The following is an 8,056-nucleotide window of genomic DNA, read 5'->3' as shown; positions in this document are numbered from 1 at the left end:
GAACAGGATTGATGTCCTGTTGTCTGCGTCATTTTTCTCAGCCTCTCCAGGATCCTGACAGCAGCCTAGACCTCTGTGGAGGGGCCACAGCCATGTAAACCTGCCTTTGCCAAGGGTTCTGAGGAGACCCAACAGGTCACACTTGTGGAGGGCCTGTCCTCCAGGTCCAGCTGCATATTACCCACTCTCCTCACTTCCCTGAAAATCTCTTGACAATTTCCATCCTAACACCAGCTGACAAAGCAATGAGATGAAAACCCTGATATTACACACAAGAGAAGCAGGGCGGGAGGAAGATTTACTGCTCTCAGTTCCCACATGGAAAAGTTAGAGAGAAGTTAGAGGATCCCACAGTGCACTTCAAGGTCATAGAAAAATAACAATAAACACAACCCCAAAGCAGTACCTGATAAAACACACTGATGGTGATAGCTGAACCTAACCCCCTAAGGACACTGACCACAACACACAATGGGAAACCATGGGCCTTGGAAAGGAGAGAGGAAACTAAGAAGTATCACCAGAACTAACCAACTGAGAAGATAGAGTAAAACTAGAGACAAATGAATGTGATGCAGTAGCAATACAGAAAGGCTCTAAGAACCATTAGAACACGGCTAGAGACACGGCTCAGGGGTTAAGAGCACTAACTGCTCTTCCAGAGGACCTGAGTTCAATTCCCAGACACCACATGGTGGCTCATGACCATCTATAATGGGATCTGACGCCTTCTTCTGGTGTGTCTGAAGAGTGACAGTGTACTAACTTACATAAATAAGTAGATCTAAAAGAAAGAGAGAGAACATTAGAACAGAATCTAGGAATCTATGGAACAGATAGAGGAAAATGATACTGCAATTGACAAGGAGAAATGGGCAAATTTCCAAATCCCTATAAAATGTTTGAATAGGTCCATAATAAGCAATGAAGTTAAAAGATCAATAACCAACATTATAAATGAATTTCTACCTGACTGTTAAATGTGCACATTTGGTGGAGCCTAGACGTAAAAAGGAGAGACATGAAAGAGGGCAGGGCCCCGCTTCTCCGGGGTGTGTGCCCTGACCACAGGGCATGTGCTGGGCAGGGGCCTGCATGTCTCAGTCCCCACAGACTGTCCAGGGAGTGCTGCTGTGCCCTGGGGGGGTTCAGAATCCAGACTCCTGCAGCCCCGAGGCCTCCATTAGCCAGGCACTGGGAAGAGAGGGTCAGTGCCGATAACACAACCAAAGATTAAGACAAGGAGAGCAGGCAGGTGAGCGACCCACCTCATCAGCAAGGCTGGGGAGCCGAGGCTGCACCTGAAGGTTGGAGGAGTAGACAGGAGCCGCTTCCCTGAAATCCTGATGTCATGCTCTGCCTGAGCGCACTGTGTCTGCCTCTGGAGTCCCGGAGTGAAACCTTAACCTCAATTATAGCAGGCCAGTTGCAAACTATCTCCGACACTTCGCACCAACTGTAACTCCTGACCTCATTGGTCACATGTCCAGAACTCGGCCAATCAGACTGGCTAGCCAACCAGGACTCTCCTGACTATCATGTTGAGGTCATGTGACTCCTGTTTTCTCCTGAGAAGGTTCACATTCTGACCACAGGTGGATGGACAGTCTTTTTACAGCAGGGTTAAGGAACGAGGCTTCACAAGCTCTGTGCTTCCCTTCCAGGGCTGGGCCAGCTAGGGTGCACCTCCCCCACCCCACTGCCTCTGTCCCAGGAGAACTCCCGATTGCACTTCCTTTCTCAGGTCCCGAAATGCAGACTTATTTCTGAGGGTCAGATTTTGGGTTTGCTCCCAGCTGCGGGTCCTCCCTGAGCACAAGGGACTTGAGTTAGGTATTTAGTCAGTGACCCTTCCCCTTTCACTGGGAGTCGCCTACTGGGTCCAGAGACTGAAGGAATTCCTGTCCTCCAGAAACTCACAGTCTAAATGAAAAACCGAGTCCCTTTTAATCAGTGTCCACGTCTAGAGTGTGTACCGTCCTTTACTTCAGAGATGAGGCTCTTCCTTCATGCCTGTGCTTCCGTGTGTGCAAATACCATTAACTAGTGAGCTCCAAAGGTGCATCATAGAGTAGTCATGGCTTGACATACTTGGTTTTGCTCCCAAAATATCTTAACATTAAACGGTATTTTCCACTGCCTTTTCCCATCATTCCTTGCACTGCTTTAGTGATAGATAATTTTAATCCAGAAATTTTTTTTCTCAGCTGTAGCAACTTCCCCAAATTTTTCATGGCTTCTCCAGTACTTTTAGAAATACTCCAGTACTTTAGAAATACTGCTAACTAGCCCTCACAGTCCCTGTGCACATTCTAAGTTTCCTCCTAACATTCAATTTTTGGTTTCATCTAACTTAATGATTTCATATATTTTTGAGAACTCCATACAGGAGAACTGCGTCTACTTCAATCATGCCCCTGCTCCTTGAGTTCTCCCATCCCCCACCCAACTCATGATCTCTTTATTGGTACACATATGTGTGTATATAGTAAGTACAGGGCCTGAGAGTCAAGTTCTGGGAGAGAGCAAAGACCAATAGTGACAGCCCATCTTCTTTGGGGAGACTCTTGAGCTCTGATCTATCACACTAAGGGAGATTTCCCAGGCACTGGGATTGTTTTAACCCATGGATCTTGGGAGAATCATTATCAACCCAAGTGGCACAACTCTATTTAAATTATGTATACATTTGAACACACAAATGTGTGTGTGTGTGTGTGTGTGTGTGTGTGTGTGAGTTGTCAATGATTAGTTTCATTTTAATGGCCCCCATCTCTCTAAAAGGTGAGTGTAGTGGCTTGGGTACTATTGCTGTAAAGAGACCCCATGACCATGGTAACTCTTATAAAGGACAACAGTTAATTGGAGCTGGCTTACAAGTTCAGAGGTTCAGTCCATTATCATCATGGTGGGAAGCATGGCAGTGTCCAGGCAGACATGGTGCTGGAAAAGGAGCTGAGAGTTTTATGTCTTGATTGGAAAGCAGCCAGGAAAAGATTGGTTCCAGACAGCTAGGAGGAAAGTCTCAAAGCCCACCCCCAAAGTGACACACTTCCTCCAACAAGGCCACCTATGCCAACAAAGACACACCTCCAAATAATGTCACTCCCTGTGTGCCAAGCATTCAAACACATGAGTGTAAGGGGGCCAAAGCTATTCACACCACCACAATGAGAGTAGACAGCCTGCATCTGCCAGAGATGCTCACTTGATCATCTTCCCTTAATTGAAGGCTTTGCCCACACATTGGAAGACCCCTTGCCAGGAAAAGGACTCTCAAACCAGTCTTGTTGTTCTGTGGTGCCAGACTCCACTGTCTGTCATGTATATAATTCATAGTCCACACACCAATCTAGTCTCAGCAGAAAGGCAATCTCTCACCCTTGGAAGACCCACACCCAGAAGTGGAGCTGCTGTTGTTGGTTGCGGAGACGGGAATTCTGGCAAGGGCATTCTTCCTCAGTTTCTCCAGTTGCTGGAACATTCCAGTGATAAAGTTGCAAGTCATGAAGATGTGTAAAGCTCTTCAGGGAAGCAATATTCAGTTTCCACAAGCACCAGCCATCCTTACCAAGGTGCTGCTGAAATATGACAGTGCCACAGAGGGGGTGACCTCATGGGAGAATTTGCACTTAAAGTCTTCTAACACAGTTACACTTGTAAGGAGAGTAAACCTTGACCTGAGCAGCCATTGTAGGCTTACATTTCTCCATCCTCTTAGGAGCCGGGAAGGTGGGCATTTTTCCTCTTTCCACTGAACCTGGGGATTCTGCTTCTTTTCCTTTGAACCTTCCTCTTTCCATGAGAAATCCCATTGTAGGTAGGCTCTCTACAAGGTTCCTGGCATGAAACCAAACATTCATCTCAAGACATCTCTGAATTGGGGCTGCTTAATGCAGACGAGGAAACAGCATTTGGTATTGTCCGGAAGGCATGGAGAAAAGTCAAGGACGTCATTGAGCCACACCAGGATGCAGAGAATTGTGGTGTCAACCAGGGTCACTTGCCTTTGCACCAGGAAAGTCCTCAACTTATCTGAGTGACCAGAAGCTGCAGGATTCCCGTCAACACCTTCTCGGCAACTTCAGTGCACTGTATATCCTGCATGGTGCTCAAGGTGAGGACACCCAGGTGCTGGCTGGAGAGATGATGTCACTGTCCCCAAAGCTCACTCAGTGCACAGCCAAGCTGCTGCCTCTGCCCGCAGCACCCCACTGCTCAGGTAAAAGGGATGGCTTCACTCTCAAGCACACAAAATTCATCTTCACCCTGGAATGCTGGAACCTCAGGCACAGGGAGTTGGATGAGAAATTCAGGAGTTATGTTGGTTTGGCCAAAGTGGAAGGAGGGCACTGTGGGGAGCACATGGCCCCAGCCCTGCTACACTGAGCAGCAAGAACTGTGAAATCTGGGAGTTTTCAGAATATGTGTATAGTGTGCACAGCATGGAGAACTGCTGCCGTCCAAATAGCCCTTAAGGTGGGTCCTTACATAAACATAAAATAATGTTTCTCTGGCTTTTCTGTCATCTTTTTATGGTGTTCTCCCCCAGTGTTTCCCTCCCCCCATCCCAGGGAATGCCATGGTCCCCCCATATTTCTGCTATTTCCCCTTTTACTGCACTCATCCCCCTCTCCACAAACCCTCACCTCCCAGACCTTTTGTACTTTTCTATTTTCTGGGGTTACTCCACTTGATATCCCCACATCTGAACATTTGGAAGAAAGATCCAAAGATCACTAAGAATGTGCAGCTATTGAGTTTCTGGATCTGAGTCTCCTCAGTCAGATCCAGATGTGCTGGTTCCATCGATGTACCTGAAATGTCCTGATGCTATTCTTCTTGACAGCTGGATAGGGCCCCGTAGTGGATGTGTTCCTTGCTTTCACTACATCGGTAGAAGGACACTTCAGCCACTCCCCCGTAAGAGGTAGAATAGACAATGAACTCAACTAGGCAAGTTTCTGCGAAGTAGGATGCCCATTCTTTTGAGAGTAAGTTAATGAGTGGTATGTCCTTGTCATATCTGCATTTATTTTTAGCTTTTTGAGAGTTCTCCACACTGACCTGCAGAGCAGCTACACCTTGGTGTCTATTTTGTTTTGTTCAAGATAGGTTTCATGCAACCCAAGCTTGCCTCTAGTCCTGCTATGTGTCTGATGGTTTGTTTGTTTGTTTTTTTTTTTTTTTGAACTACTGATCAGCCACCTCTCAAACCATAGGACTATAGGGAGGGAGCACTATTACTCCCAGCCAGCACTTGCAATTAAATGTGAGATTTGCAATTGTTGCAGAGATGAGGAACTCAGCAGGCACATGACTAAAAATCAAAAGATACTTTGTTACAGGTCTCAACAGGATGAAGCAAGAATTTGGAGCCATTGGGTTCCATTCTGTGCACCACGTGTGCCATGCTCAGTGTCACTTGCCTGTACTCCCAGCTCTCAGAGGAGACAGGAGGAACAGAAGCCCAGGGACTCAAGGTCACCTTCCAATGCTGAGAGAGTGTAAGCCAGCCTGTGACACATAGAACACTGGCTTTAAAAAATGTCCTGGACAACTGCAGACAAATAAGGAGACCAGATCTGAAGGCCAGAAGGGACACAAACAAGCATGTTACACTCATTTCATGCAGTGCTCCCACTCATCCCATGCAGTGCTCCCACTCATCCCATGCAGTGCTCCCACTCATCTCATGCAGTGTTCCTACTCATCTCATGCAGTGCTCCCAGGCAAGTCATGACTGCATTCACTCAGCCTTCCAGTGAGTGGACACAGCTCACTGTAGTTTTTTTAGTGTGACGTTTAGTTGAAGTGTCTGTCCATGCTCAACCTGCTCCCTTTAGCCTTGTATGTCGGAGGTGGCATCACAAACCCCAGTGTACACTGTGATGGATTCAGCATGAAAGCAAGGCTGGTGCCTTCCAAGGCAAAAAAAAAATAAAAAACCAAAACAAAAAAAAATCTGTCAATTCCCTGAAAAGTCCTGCCCAGTGTTTCCAGCTTCACAATTAACAGTACAAACTGTGCATGCTCACAGCACTTTCTGTCCATAATGGTTGTGTGTGTGTGTGTGTGTGTGTGGTGTGCATGTGTTTATGTACCTTGTGTGCACTTGTGTGGCTGTTTAGACAAGGTGACGTATCACTGCTCTAGTTTCATCATTTGGATCTGGAGCCTAATCAGGTTGCCAGGTTACAGAGTGGGCACTGTTACCTGCTGAGTCAATGCAACATCTGCCCCATAACTTAAATCTCTAATGCTTTGGTTCCACAGCCTTAAGCTGAGCAAGCTCGGGGTGGCACAGCCTTCCTTCACTGAGTATGCTCAAGATCACACTCTCCCATCTACCACTGCATAAAATCCACACGCTGTCTTCAGGGAAGATGCTGCCTTCCAAAGGACGTGCATGGTCTCCTTGCCTGTGATAGACCATGAGCTTCACTCTCCATGGCCCATCTCTGTTATTTAGCTTTTGAGCTCACTAACACAAGAAGCCCTGTTGTTGAGTTACACAATCTCCAAACCGAGTAGCAGCACATATCACCACTTGCAGGTGTGTGTGCATGTGAGAACATCAGGCATTTTGCTCTGTAATTCTCTACCCTTTTCCTTTGACACAGGTCTTTATGGACCTTATAGCTAAAATGGCAGATAGCAAGCCCCAGAGATCACTATGCCTGCATATATAAGGCATGCATGGCCACATTCAGCTTTTGGCATTGAGTGCCAGGCTTCAGGTCTTACACAAATGCTCTTACACACTGAGCCATCTCCTAGCCCATAGAACATGATTTCTGAGTATTCACATGCCTCAACTTTTTTCTTCTGTAAACATGGGGATGATTAGCTGGAGTGACATTTCCAGGTTTGCACCGGGTACATGAGAAATGTTAGATCCTTCAACTTCTCTACCTTTGTTTCATCCTGAGGCTAAAAATGAAGTCAGAAAAGATGCCCTTGGTGCTCTGTGATGGCATCTCAAACAGCCACCTGCAAACGCTTGCATCACACATTCCCAAGGCTGTATAACTTTATTCTCCTAGGTCGCACTGAGCCAACTCAACTTCAGGTGTAGCTAAATCTACTAAGGGTGTGGCCTGATGGCAACTTTTCTGTCCTCCAGATTGAAACATTATGTCTTGCAGGAGGAAGAGGAGGAAGACAGGAGGACTCCCAAAACTCAGGAAGCTTGCAGAACTTACTCCAAGGTCATATGAGCAATTAACAATTGCTGGAGAAGAGGAGACTCTTCAGTGGCACTGCCTACAAGGTGTGAAGGGCACTCCAAAGATGCAGCTCTCAAGAGCTGTGAGCCATGCTGGGTGGGATTCTGGGTAATGCACTTGCATAGCCCACCAAGCCTCATGTAGGTAACTCCTCACCTGTGTTTCTATATGACACCCCAATAAATGCAGATTCACCAAGCTACACTTGGGTGGAATAGTTCCTCTAATGGTTCCCCACTGCCCTTTCTAAGGTGACAGGATGTTTGTCCATCCAGGAAAAGTCATTCAACATCACCGCCACCGCCACACAATAAACTGGCATCCTCTCCTAAAGCCAAACACGTGGGATCGGCTCAGGCCCTTCCAGCAGGATTGTTCTTACCTAATTCAAACAGACACTCCAATACAAGTCTCGGTGTTATGCAGACAGAAAAGAAAGACATGTGACTCTTAAAAGAACCTTCAGAAAAACTGATTCCCTGAACTGAGCTCAAATGTGTAAGAGTCACCCAGGTGGTCCTGGTTTTGAAGGAATCAAGGGGTCATGAAGGGCATCTGAGGCTCAGCACTGTGAGAGGCCAGGGAAGGCCATTGGTGAAAGGGCAGCCTCAGTTGCAGTTGATGGATCAGGACTGAAGGGGTCATGCAAAGGAGATGAGTCTTGGTACCATGAAGAGAGCCTATGGGAGGCTATTGGTGAAGCCTAGCTGCAGAGGAAGACCTCAGAGTATTAGAGACGCCAGTACCATGGGATGATCACCAAGAACAGCAGCAGCAGTGGAGTGGATCAACTAGAGCCTGGAGTGCTACAGAGGGCAGAGCTGGAG

Source organism: Apodemus sylvaticus, chromosome 14, assembly GCF_947179515.1.
Source record: "Apodemus sylvaticus chromosome 14, mApoSyl1.1, whole genome shotgun sequence".
In the NCBI taxonomy this organism is placed as follows: Eukaryota; Metazoa; Chordata; class Mammalia; order Rodentia; family Muridae; genus Apodemus; species Apodemus sylvaticus.
The sequence above is the reverse complement of the archived record's forward strand: the minus strand, read 5'-3'. Positions refer to the sequence as shown.